The sequence below is a fragment of the Staurois parvus genome, unplaced genomic scaffold (assembly GCF_062004578.1).
Source record: "Staurois parvus isolate SC_StPar_1 unplaced genomic scaffold, SC_StPar_1.0 ptg001751l, whole genome shotgun sequence".
Lineage (NCBI taxonomy): Eukaryota > Metazoa > Chordata > Amphibia > Anura > Ranidae > Staurois > Staurois parvus.
The window spans coordinates 5122-18665 of NW_028319547.1; the positions used below are offsets into that span (position 1 = coordinate 5122).

General features: G+C 51.5%; 1 long non-coding RNA gene across 1 annotated transcript; it reads right to left on the reverse strand.

Moving 5' to 3' along the window:
* Positions 1-896: 896 nt before the first annotated feature.
* On the reverse strand, positions 897-11128 carry LOC149434513 (uncharacterized). The gene is made up of 2 exons (XR_016308660.1): positions 10848-11128; positions 897-1175 (listed from the first exon to the last, which is right to left on the reverse strand). It is a non-coding gene; the product is annotated as an uncharacterized LOC149434513 (long non-coding RNA).
* Between the last annotated feature and the right edge of the window lie 2416 nt (positions 11129-13544).

The window sequence follows — 13544 nt, forward strand, 5'->3', positions numbered from 1 at the left end:
ATGCAAAATCAGGCGCACTTCTGCAAATAAACCAATCAGCTTCCAGGTTTTATTGTCAAAGCGAAACTGAACAAGCTGAGGCTAGAAGCTGATTGGCTCCCATGCACAGCTGCTCCAGTTTCAGTAAATCTACCCCCCGATGACTTTCCTAAGCCCTGTCTCTATGAATAAGTAACAATGACTACAGGAACATGGAAGAAATGGGCTGGGTTTAGTTAAAACTAAACTAACTAGCACTAAACAGGAGGGGAGGACAGAGGAAGATACCAAAACCACAATAGTAAACATGTTGCAGTGTCCCAAAACTGCCTACAGAAAAAATGATCACCTCTGGCAGGTCAATACAAGACGAACATGCAGTGGAACTAGCCTTGCCATTGCATGCACTGCCATACACCATTGCAACCAATCAGATTCCACCTTTGATTAGTTCAGGGCAGTCACAAGGATGGAAGAGGAGCTCTGATTGGTTGCTGTTGGGTCCTGTACTTGGTCTTGTGGGCTGATCTCCTTCCTGGTGCGCAGTTGCCATCATCCTTTTCCCGTCCAGATGCTGGAAGCGATGGTGACCTTCTACAGAGCCGGGTCATGGCGTCTTTCGGGAGTCAGGGACATCCTGCCCCGGCCTGGCCCAGGAACAGAAACAAGGCCACATAGGGAGACATGAGATCACTTCCTCCTGGACACGTCAATGGACAGATAACAGACCACAAGTCAGCACTCCAGCAGGAAGCCGCTCACATGTGTCATACATGGAGGGGGGGGGGGAGGGGAGATTCTATCGATTTGTGTATAGAGATTGATGGGAAATTCGTCACCACATCCCCAACCAGATGAAGCCAGAAATAACTCCTTGTAACTAGCGGGACTTCAGAGGTGAAAACCAAACAAAACACTTTCATTGCTCAAAAGATACTTTATTGATACAAATGTATGACTTGTTTGTTGATATTTATTTCTGTAATGATCCAGCGCGTGTCATTTGTTGTTCTTTTATAGAAGAAATGTGCGCTCGTGACGCATCCCATCGGGTGTATGACGTAACCTGTGTCTCTCGACTTCATCGTTTCCTTGAAATGTCACGTGACACGGTGTAGTTGTTGACAAACATTTACCAAGTATCTTCTTCAACGCGTTCATCGCGAGCGTCTTCAGGAAGAGATACCGGCGAGGATCTATGATACAAAGACAAATACGTAAATATAATGAGATATCCATAGATCTCACCAGGTCTCAGAGGTGCAGGTACTCCTCCCGAGTCACTACTTGTCTCTGCCCCCACCCGCCTCCGAGCACCATCCTTTGGTTCCGCCCCTATTCGCCTCCGAGCACTGTCCCTTGGTTTCGACCCTACCCGCCTCCGAGCACCATCCCTTGGTTCCACCCCCTTCCCACCTCCAATCACCATCCTTTGGTTCCACCCCCTGCCCACCTCCAATCACCATCCCTTGGTTCCACCCCCTGCCCACCTCCAATCACCAATCCCTTTTGTTCCACCCCCTGCCCACCTCCAAGCAGCATCCCTTAGTTCCGCCCCTACCCGCCTCCGAGCACCGTCCCTTGGTTCCGCCCCTACCTGCCTCCAAGCACCGTCCCTTGGTTCCGCCACTAGCCCACCTCCGAGCACCATCCCTTGGTTCCACCCCTACCCGCCTCCAAGCACTGTCCCTTGGTTTCGCCCCTACCCGCCTCCGAGCACCATCCCTTGGTTCCGCCCCCTTCCCACCTCCAATAACCATTCCTTGGTTCCACCCCTGCCCACCTCCAAGCACCATCCCTTGGTTCCACCCCCTGCTCACCTCCCAATCACCATCCCTTGGTTCCACCCCCTGCCCACCTCTGAGCACCATCCCTTGATTCCACCCCCTGCCCACCTCCAAGCAGCATCCCATGGTTCCGCCCTACCCGCCTCCGAGCACCGTCCCTTGGTTCCTCCCCTACCCGCCTCCAAGCACTGTCCTTGGTTTTTGCCCCTACCCGCCTCCGAGCACCATCCCTTGTTCCGCCCCCTTCCCACCTCCAATAACCATTCCTTGGTTCCACCCCCTGCCCACCTCCAAGCACCATCCCTTGGTTCCACCCCCTGCTCACCTCCAATCACCATCCCTTGGTTCCACCCCCTGCCCACCTCTGAGCACCATCCCTTGATTCCACCCCCTGCCCACCTCCAAGCAGCATCCCATGGTTCCGCCCCTACCCGCCTCCGAGCACCGTCCCTTGGTTCCTCCCCTACCCGCCTCCAAGCACCGTCCCTTGGTTTCATCCCCTTCCCACCTCCGAGCACCATTCCTTGGTTCCACCCCCTACCCACCTCCGAGCACCATCCCTTGGTTCCACCCCTACCCACCTCCGAGCACCATTCCTTGGTTCCACCCCCTGCCCACCTCCGAGCACCATCCCTTGGTTCCACCCCCTGCTCACCTCCGAGCACCATCCCATGGTTCCACCCCCTACCCACTCCGAGCACCATTCCTTGGTTCCACCCCCTACCCACCTTCGAGCACCATTCCTTGGTTCCACCCCCTGCCCACCTCCGAGCACCATCCCTTGGTTCCACCCCCTGCTCACCTCCGAACACCATCCCATGGTTCCACCCCCTGCCCACCTCCGAGCACCATCCCTTGGTTCCACCCCCTGCCCACCCTCCTCGTACCGCCCCTATTAGAGAATATAGAGCCAAGTATCATTCTGTGGGGCTAATTTGTATGGAATTTGTTACCGATAACAAGGAAAGCAATACAATAGATCCCCTGCAGCCAGTAAGAATAGAAGACCCCCCCAGCAACAACAGACTTCCACAGCAACAATAGATCACCCCAGTAACAATGGATTTCCCCAGCAACAAGAGAACTCCCCACAAAAGAATACCCTCATTAAAAATAGATCCACCCCAGCAATAAAAGACACCTAGAATAATTAGAACCTCCTGCAATCAGCAACAATAGCCCCATCCCTCGCAGCAACAACTGTCTCCCCCCAGCAACATAGGACTCCCCTGTAATAATAAGTTCACCCCAGCAATAATAGATCTTCTAGCAGACAGCAACAATATTCCTCTCCTCAACAGTAGATCCCTCTCAGCAACAGCTGACCCCTCAGTAACCTAGGACCCCCTGTAATAATAGTTTCACTCCAGCAATAACAGATCTTTCAGCAGACAGCAAGAATAGACCCCTCATCCAACAGTAGATACCTCTGAGCAACAACTGACTCCTCCCCGCAACCTTGGACCCCCCTGTAATAATAGATCCACCCCAGCAATAAATGGATCTAACAGCGGACAGCAATCATAGGCCCCTTCCTCAACAGTAGATCTCTCTCAGCAACAATTGACTCCCCCCAAGCATCCTAGGACCCCCCCTGTAATAATAGATCCACCCCAGCAATAATAGATCGTCCAGCAGTCAGCAAGAATAGACCCCTCCCTCAACAGTAGATCCCTCTCAGCAACAAATGACTCCCTCAGCAACCTAGGACCCCCTGCAATAATATACCCACCCCAGCAATAATAGATCTTCCAGCAGTCAGCAAGAATAGACCCCTCCCTCAACAGTAGATCCCTCTCAGCAACAAATGACTCCCTCAGCAACCTAGGACCCCCTGCAATAATATACCCACCCCAGCAATAATAGATCTTCCAGCAGTCAGCAAGAATAGACCCCTCCCTCAACAGTAGATCCCTCTCAGCAACAAATGACTCCCTCAGCAACCTAGGACCCCCTGCAATAATATACCCACCCCAGCAATAATAGATCTTCCAGCAGACAGCAAGAGTAAACCCCTCCCTCAACAGTAGATCCTTCTCAGCAGCAACTGACTCCCCAAAGCCATCTAGGACCCCCCTGTAATAATAAATACACCTCAGCAATAACAGATCTTCCAGCCCAGCAGACAGCAACAATATAAATCTCCCTGAACAGTAGGTCCCTCCCAGCAACAACTGACTCCCCCCAGCAACCCAGGACCCCTCTGTAATAATAGATATACCCCAGCAATAATAGATCTTCCAGCAGACAGCAACAATAGACCCCTCCCTGAACAGTAGATCCCTCTCAGCAACAACTGACTCCCCCCCAGCAAGCTAGAACCCCCTGTAATAATAGATCCACCCCAGTGATGATAGATCCCCCAGAAGCCAGCAATAAAAGATCCTCCAGCACAACCCACCACCCCTTGCCATTACATACAGGCAGTGCTGGAGGTGCCGGAACTGCGCTCCCCCGCTTTCCTGCTGAACAAAAGTCCTGGATTTTATTATTATCATGGAATAACCATTATAAATACCTAAATATGAACCGAACTGGCAGGATACGGCTGCTGAATGACAGCGCATGGTGTCACCTGTGAGGACAGCCACAGCCAATACCCAGACGGGGGGCAAAAGTCGCACTATCTGCAATCAGCTGATTTATAGATTTGAAGGTCCTGTCCATAAGGCGTTTACGGACCATTCAATGGCTTTGAGGATCTGCCCTAGGCAACACTAAAATTCGGCACCCCACCATCAGCAAACAACCCCCCCCCAGCCCCTGCCACTCTTTGCCAATCATACCCCCCCAGGCCCCATCAATCTTTGCCAACTACCCCCCCCCGAGCCCCATCACCACCAATCTCTGCTAACTACCCCCTCCCCAGCTCCTGCCACTCTTCGTCAACCGTATTCCCCCCACAGGCCCCATCAGTGCCAATTTCTGCCAACTACCCCCCAGCCCCCACTGCCACTCTTTGCCAACCATCCCCCCCCCCCCCCCCCCAGCTTGTCAATCTCTGCCAACTACCCCCCACCCCGGTCCCCGCAACTCTTCGCCAACCATACCCCCCCTGGGCCCCATCACCGCCAATGTCTGCCAACTAGGCCCCGCCACCAGTCTTCACCAAGCATACCCCCCCCCCCCGGGCCCCATCACTGCCAATCTCTGCCAACTAGACCCCGCCACCACTCTTCACCAACCATACCCCCCCCGGGCCCCATCACTGCCAATCTCTGCCATCTAGGCCCCGCCACCACTCTTCACCAGCCACGTCAATCTCTGCCAACTACCCCCCCCCCGAGCCCATGCCACCAATCTTCGCCAACCATACCCCCCTTGAGCCCCCGTCACCGCCAGTCTCTGCCAACTACCCCCAGGGCCCCGCCACCACTCTTTGCCAACCATTTCCCCCCTCTGGGCCCCGCCACTGTCACTTTCTTCCAACCACCCTCTTCAACCCTGGGCCTCAGTGTTGCCACACTCCAACAACCCCCCCCCCCGGCCCCTGCCGCCATCAAGCACTAATCTTAACCCCTCCAGAAAACAGCCGGCCAAGCCCAGTGTCTTCCACCCTTGTGCAGGAAGCTTACACCCCCACCACATACAATGCAGGTTTAAGAGCCCTGTGCATGATGACGTCAAAGGAGCGACCACAAACCAGAGCTTTGGGGGGGAAGAGGACAGCTGGAGTGGGGGATTCAAGAGATGCCCCTGGTACCTTTTTCATAGGCTTTTTTGAGTTTGGGCAAGGACACAGGGGCCCCATGATCCCCTATTGCCCGGGGGCCCCATGAGTTGTCAGTCCGCCCCTGATCTGGAGTTGCAAAAGGAGAGAAGGGTTCTGCCCTCAAAAGACTACAATCTAATGGGACTTTAAGCAGGAACGCAGGGGGGAACACATGGGGGAACGCAGGGGGGAACGCAGGGGGAACACAGGGGGGAACGCAGTTCCGGCACCCCCGGCACTGAATATATGTAACGGCAAGGAGTGGTCGGGTGTTCTGAAGGGTCCATTTTTTTTTTGGTTGAACTGGATGGACTCTTGTCTTTTTTCAGCCAGACTAACTATGTAACTATTGATGCTGGCTGCTGGCAGGTCTATTGTTGCTGGGGGGGGATCTTATGTTGCTAGGAGGTATGTTGTTGCTGGGAGGGATCTAATGTTGAGGGAGAGGTCTACTGATGCTGACTGCTTGGAGATCTGTTGTTGCTGCTGGGGGTCTATTATTGCTGGGATGGAGCTATTGTTGCTGAGCTGATATTTTCTTGCAGGGGTATCATTGTTGCTGCAGGGGTATATTTTTGTGGGGGGGGCTTATTTGATGCCAGGGGTATATTGTTGTGGGGGGGGGTCTGGTATTGTGGGGGCCTATTGTTACTGGGGGGACCTATTTGTTGCTAGGGGTATATTGTTGTGGGAGGTCTACTGTTGCTGCTGGGGGTCTATTATTGCTGGGATGGAGCTATTGTTGCTGAGCTGGTATTTTCTTGCAGGGGTATCATGGTTGCTGCAGGGGTCTATTTTTGTGGGGGGGGTTCTTATATGATGCTAGGGGTATATTGTTGTGGGGGGGTCTGTTATTGTGTGGGGGGCTATTGTTACTAGGGGGGACCTATTTGTTGCTAGGGGTATATTGTTGTGGAAGGTCTGTTGTTGCTGCTGGGGGTCTATTATTGCTGGGATGGAGCAATTGTTGCTGAGCTGGTATTTTCTTGCAAGGGTATCATTGTTGTTGCAGGGGTCTATTTTTGTGGGAGGGGGACTTATTTGTTGCTAGGGGTATATTGTTGTGGGGCATGTTATTGCAGGGGGGCCTATTGTTACTGGGGGTACCTATTTGTTGCTACCGGTATATTGTTGTGGGAGGACTGTTGTTGCGGGGGGGCCTATTGTTACTGGGGGGACCTATTTGTTGCTACCGGTATATTGTTGTGGGAGGACTGTTGTTGCGGGGGGGCCTATTGTTACTGGGGGGACCTATTTGTTGCTAGGGGTCTATTCTTGTGGGGGGGTCTGTTGTTTGCGGAGGGGCTATTGTTACTTGGGAGTCTATAGTTGCTGGGGGGGTATATTGTTGTTGGGGATCTTTGTTACAGGGGGATCTATTGTTGCTGGGAGTATATTGTTTTTGAGGATCTATTTTTGCTGGGGTATCTATTGCTGCTGGGGGTATATTGTTGTTGGGGATCTATTGTTGCTGGGGTATATTGTTGTTTGGGATCCATTGTTGCTGGGTATCTATTGTTACTGGGGTATATTGTGGTTGGGGATCTATTGTTGCTGGGGGATCTATTGTTGCTAGGGATCTATTGTTACTGGAGTATATTGTTGTTGGGGATCTATTGTTGCTGGGGGATCTATTGTTGCTGGGGGATCTATTGTTGCTAGGGATCTATTGTTACTGGGGTATTTGTTGTTGGGGATCTATTCTTGCTGGGGTATATTGTTGTTGGGGATCTATTCTTGCTGGGGGGTCTATTCTTGCTGAGGGATCTATTGTTGCTGGGGGCAGGGGTAGACTGACAACTCATGGGGCCCCTGTGTCCTGGCCCACACTCAAAGCACACCCAAAAAAGCCTATAAAAGGTACCAGAGGCATTTCATGGGCCCCCTACTGACCCCGGGCCCTCGGGCAGTGCTGAGTGCTTGAATGGTCAGTCCGCCCCTGGCTGGGGATCTATTCTTGCTGGGGGATCTATGGCTGCTGACTGCAGGGGATCTATTTTACTTTTGTTTTTATATCAATAACAAATTCTATACAAATGACTTAGCACCACAAAATGATACTTGATTCTGCATTCTCTCAAATGGGCGGGGCTTGGAGGTAGACAAAAAAAAAAGAAGCATTTTTGTAGCTTTTGGCCGCACAGCAACGCATGTCACCTTGATCCTCTTAAATCGAATGTGTTGTCACCGAGTGAATGTATGTCTATTATTCACCCCTCCGGCACAATCATTAGATGTCACCTAAAGCAGGACCATAAATCAGAGCCGCGGACATAATAAAACATTGCGGGAATTAAACGCTTGCCACAGAGCTTTGTTAACGAGCAGCCAAGAGTCCCAACTGTGTGGGAGTTCACGCCAAAACCCCCGCGCTGGGCCCTGTGGACGCAGGTAGGACTCTCAATGAGCAGGTAGGTACTTCACTCCCGTACTGAGCCCAGCTCAATGGTAGTTACGCCGGGTCCAGAAGTCATCCTGTGACGCCGACTACTTCACGCTGCCAGGAATTAATGCGACTTGTAGCTTCCCAAAAAGGGGTTCTGAACTCGTAAATATGAACCGATCCCTCCATACAGCCAAGTCACTCGCCGCCATCGCTTTCCTATTTCATTTACAGTCACGGCCAAAAATCTTCTCCCCCCGCATTTCACCATTTCACCGAGAAAATCGCTGCGATGACAAATGTTTCGTCATTCTCGTGTTTATTTCTTTGGTTTGTATCGGTGACACAAAAAAGTGGAGAAACAAAAAGCCAAATTTGACCCATTCCACGCAAAACCCCAAAAATGGACCGGACTAAATTATTGGCACCTTCTCAAAATTGTAAGAAATAATTGCATTCCACGTCTGTGATGTTCCTGTAATTTGTCATTAAACTCCCCGTATCCATGACCAGGCGCTGACAACATAGAAATCACACCGACAACCGGGGACAATGGGGACAAATGGCCTCCACCTTCCTGTTGGGTGTCTCTGTGGGCCGCATGGAGGAGAGGAAGAGCAGCAAAGAATTGTCTGAGGATTGGAGAACAGAAATTGTGGAAAAGCATGGACCATCTCAAGGTGACAAGTCCATCTCCAGAGATCTCAATGTTCCTGTGTCCACTGTGCGAAACATTGTCAAGAAGGTTACAGCCCATGGCACTGTAGCTAATCTCCCTGGACGTAGAAAGAGAAAAGTTGATCAGAGATTGCAACAAAGGATTGTTGGAATGTTGGCTAAAGAACCTCCATCAACTTCCAGACAAATTCAAGCTGACCTTCAGGCACCAGGTACTACTGTGTCACCTCGCACTATACGTCGCCATTTGAATGAAGAGGGACGCTATGGGAGGAGACCCAGGAGGACCCCACTGCTGACACAGAAATATGGGAGGAGATCCAGGAGTATCCCACTGCTGACACAGAAATATGGTAGGAGACCCAGGAGGACCCCACTGCTGACACAGAAATATGGTAGGAGACCCAGGAGGACCCCACCGGTGACACAGAAATATGGTAGGAGACCCAGGAGGACCCCACCGGTGACACAGAAATATGGTAGGAGACCCAGGAGAACCCCACCGCTGACACAGAAATATGGTGGGAGACCCAGGAGGACCCCACTGCTGACACAGAAATATAGTGGGAGACCCAGGAGGACCCCACCGCTGACACAGAAACATATTGGAAGCCAGATTGGAGTTTGCAAAAACTTACCTGAGGAAGCCAAAATCCTTCCTGGAGAATGAGGACAGATGAAACAAAATCGAAGCTTTTTGGTAAAGCCCATCATTCTACTGTTTTCAAAAAAAGCAATGAGGCCTTTAAAGAAAAGAATCCAGTCCCTCCAGTCACACATGGTGGGGGGTCACTGATGTTTTGGGGTTGCTTTGCCGCTTCAGGCACTGGATGTCTTGGCCGTGTGCATGACATTATGAAATATGAAGACTACCAAAGAATTCTGAGGTGCAATGTAGGGCCCGGTGTCAGAAAGTTAGTCTCCATCAGAGGTCATGGATCTTCCAGCAGGACAATGAGCCAAAGCACACATAAAAAAGCACCGCAAAATGTAGTAGACTACTCCTACGGGGCCAGGACGATCCTTCGAGTTCTATGACGTTGCCAGGAAGGACCTTCAAGTTCTACGACATTGCCAGGAAGATCCTTTGAGTTCTACTCACCAATCTAAAAACGGGTTCTACTCTCCACTGACCACAGTGTGAGGGGGTCCTTTTTCCACTGACCATTAATGTGAGGAGGACCCTACTTTCCAATGACCTCCAATGTGAGGAGGACCCTACTTTCCACTGACCACCAATGTGAGGAGGACCCTACTTTCCACTGACCATCAATGTGAGGAGGACCCTACTTTCCAATGACCACCAATATGAGGAGGACCCTACTTTCCAATGACCACCAATATGAGGAGGACCCTACTTTCCACTGAACACCAAAATGAGGAGGGCCTTTCCTTTCACTGACCATCAATGTGAGGAGGACCCTACTTTCCAATGGCCACCAATGTGAGGAGGACCCTACTTTCCAATGACCACCAATGTGAGGAGGACCCTACTTTCCACTGAACACCAAAATGAGGAGGGCCTTTCCTTTCACTGACCATCAATGTGAGGAGGACCCTACTTTCCAATGACCACCAATGTGAGGAGGACACTACTTTCCACTGAACACCAAAATGAGGAGGGCCTTTCCTTTCACTGACCATCAATGTGAGGGGTACCTTCTCCCCACTGACCACCAATGTAAAGGTACCCTTTCCATCTGCTGACTATCAATGTGAGAGTGTCCACCCCTGCACTGACCCACCAACATGGTGAGGCCTTCTCACAGTTGACCACAAAAGTAAGCATTTGCCAATGGCCCCCAAATTAGGCACACTACAATTTTAACCGTTTGTGTTTCTTTTAACTCAGGGCATTCACTGAGATCTGAGAATGAATTCAAGGGTTCCTCCATAGTGAAAAGGTTGAGAAAGGATGCCGTGCATGTTACGGCTCAGGTCTGAAGTTGATAGTCATTGGTATCTGCACAGGTCATCGTTACCTCATCCAACATGGCACACCTCCAATATGGCCCTCAACATGGACTTCCAACGAGGACAACTGTTAAAGGCTCCTTAATCCTTTGGTTAAACTTCCTAGATCAGACCCAAATACATATCCCGTACCTACAATGAAATGATGTTGTTGCTTTAATTTGTTGGGAGACGAGCCCTACATGTGACTCATGTTTGGTAAAGCTAAATTGTCCCACAAATCACTGCAGGCAAATTAGAGTTTTCAGTGTTTCTTCCCCGGCTATAAATAGAGGCCATTAATAGATTTATTGTCGCAACGTTGAAATGACATCATAAAAATTATTAAACTCACCAGTGAAAAATCTCCCCTCCCTTCTGAGCGCAGACTTTGTCCCATTTTCTACCATAATTGCCCAGAAACTGCAGAATGTGCCACTTGCCTCTTTCCCATAGACCAGCGCTTTCTCACAACAGCCATTCGTTACTGTCTCCGGGCGCCGAGGGTTTAATTAACCTGCATGCTCATTAGCATGCCCGTGGAGTATGCCAGGAGGTGCGGGGTCCCTGATTATTTTGTGCAAGAGTCTCAGCCAATTACATCCCCTCAACAGAAGGCCATTAATCAATTCTTTAGTACGGTGGCAAATTGTGAGATATCAGATAGCGAGAGACTGCAATACTAATATGTCACTGTCAGAGCAGCGGCGCAGGCGTTGAGATTGCCTGAAATAAAGCCCGTCGAGCGAAAGGACGTTAGAGGTACTGTACAGATCAGATTGACTGCTCGTTAATGAGATGTGCCACAGACGTCCCTGGTGGGTCACTCGTGAGAAAAACGTTACTCTATGCTGGATATTCAAATGCCGAGGCCAAATTCCGTAATGATAACACGCGAGAAGCGCGGAAAATGACTTAGGAATGTCTTTTTCCATCAGGACACCATATACCCTATGCGGGCCCATTAACCGGTGGGGGGAAATGTCTTTGCTTCAGGCTTTACATTTTACACGTTTGATTGTGCAGGGGGAGTATTAAAACCTGAGAAGATAGAAATATGAAGCTGCCAGCGCTTGTTTCAAAAGGGCGCCCACTCCAGAAATGTCAATCACGTCCTTACCTCTCAGGTAGTCACCGACCTGGAACATGTATGTAGGTCAAACCTGCTGACTTTACTCGCTACATACTTGTTCCAGGTCAGTGATTGGCAGTCCAGGAGCTTTCACCTTCGACGGTAAGGTGGCAATGGCTACTCGTCTTCTGAGGGCTGGGACATGGGGTGAGCAGAAGGGACAGCCGCCCAAGGCGCAACTTGTCACATGCAAGCTACAGATCAGTGGCTAGCAACCAGGGGCCACAGTTTCATGTCTGCACTGATAGCTACTGCTGTCACATCGGGCTCCAACAAAAATGAAGTAAAACCTGCGCACATAAATACAAATACTTCCAGGGCTCACGCATCCTGCAGCTCAGCCACGCATGTTTCGCCGCCGTCTGATGGTCTAAACCAGTGATTCTCAACCTTCCTAATGCCGTGACCCTTTAATACATTTCCTCATGTTGTGGTGACCCCCAACCAGGGGCGGACTGACCATTTGGAAACTCGGGCACTGCCCGAGGGCCCGGGGTCAGTAGGGGGCCCCATGAGATGCCCCTGGTACCTTTTTCATAGGCGTTTTTGAGTTTGGGCAAGGACACAGGGGCCCCATGATACCCTATTGCCCGGGGGCCCCATGAGTTGTTAGTCCGTCCCTGTCTCCACCCCATCTGGTCACAGCTGCCGTAAAAAAATTCACTGTGCGTGTGCAACTGTCTTTTAGCCACAAGAAAGCAAGTGATTGGCCATGCAGGGGAAGTGCACACCCCATGCCAGCCATCAGTGGTGTATTTAGGTTTTGTGCTGCCCTAGGCAACACAAAAATTGGCTGCCCCCACCCTCCCCTGCGGAGAGAGCCTGAAACCAACCAACACCACCCCACCAGAGAAAGCTTTCCACTACCACCACCCTCCATACACCGGCCATCCTCCTCCATACACCGGCCTCCCTCCTCCATACACTAGCCAACCCCTCCATACACCAGCCACCCTCCTCCATACACCAACCACCCTCCTCCATACTCTGGCCACCCTCCTCCATACACCGGCCTCCCTCCTCCATACACTAGCCACCCCCTCCATACACCGGCCTCCCTCCTCCATACACTAGCCACCCCCTCCATACACCGGCCACCCTCCTCCATACACCAGCCACCCTCCTCTATACACCAACCACCCTCCTCCATACTCTGGCCACCCTCCTCCATACACTGGCCACCCTCCTCCATACACCGGCCACCCTCCTCCATACACTAGCCACCCCCTCCATACACCGGCCACCCTCCTCCATACACCAGCACCCTCCTCCATACACCAACCACCCTCCTCCATACTCTGGCCACCCTCCTCCATACACCAGCCACCCTCCTCCATACACCGGCCACCCTCCTCCATACACCGGCCACCCTCCTCCATACACTGGCCACCCTCCTCCATACACCAGCTACCCTCCTCCATACACTAGCCACCCTCCTCCATACACCAGCCACCCCCTCCCCAGTGAGAGAGAGAAAGACACTCACCTTTACAGCTCCCGACATCCCCTGGAATGAGAGTCAGGCTCTGCATACACCATCAAGCGGCCAACAACCTCACTCAGATCCCACCTGGTCCTCATGCCATGTGTGTCCCTTCTTCTGTCCCTTTGCCTGAAAAATGCTTCCCTAGGCAAATGCCTTGTCTCCTTGTGGTAAATACACCTCTGCCAACCATGGGCAGCTGGAGCAAGAGGGCAAAGAATGGGCACAAGGTGGTACATCCATTCTAGGGCATGCATTAGGAAGGGGGCGCAGTTCTGCATCCTTGCCCTGGCCACTGGATTGACCTCTCCCGCTACTGTCTGACAGTACAAAATATAAACTATCGCAAACCTAGACTCCACCTTACCCACCAAGCACTGCAAGGCAAGTCGATTGTGAATGATAAAACATGGGCAGACTGACAACTCAGGAAATTA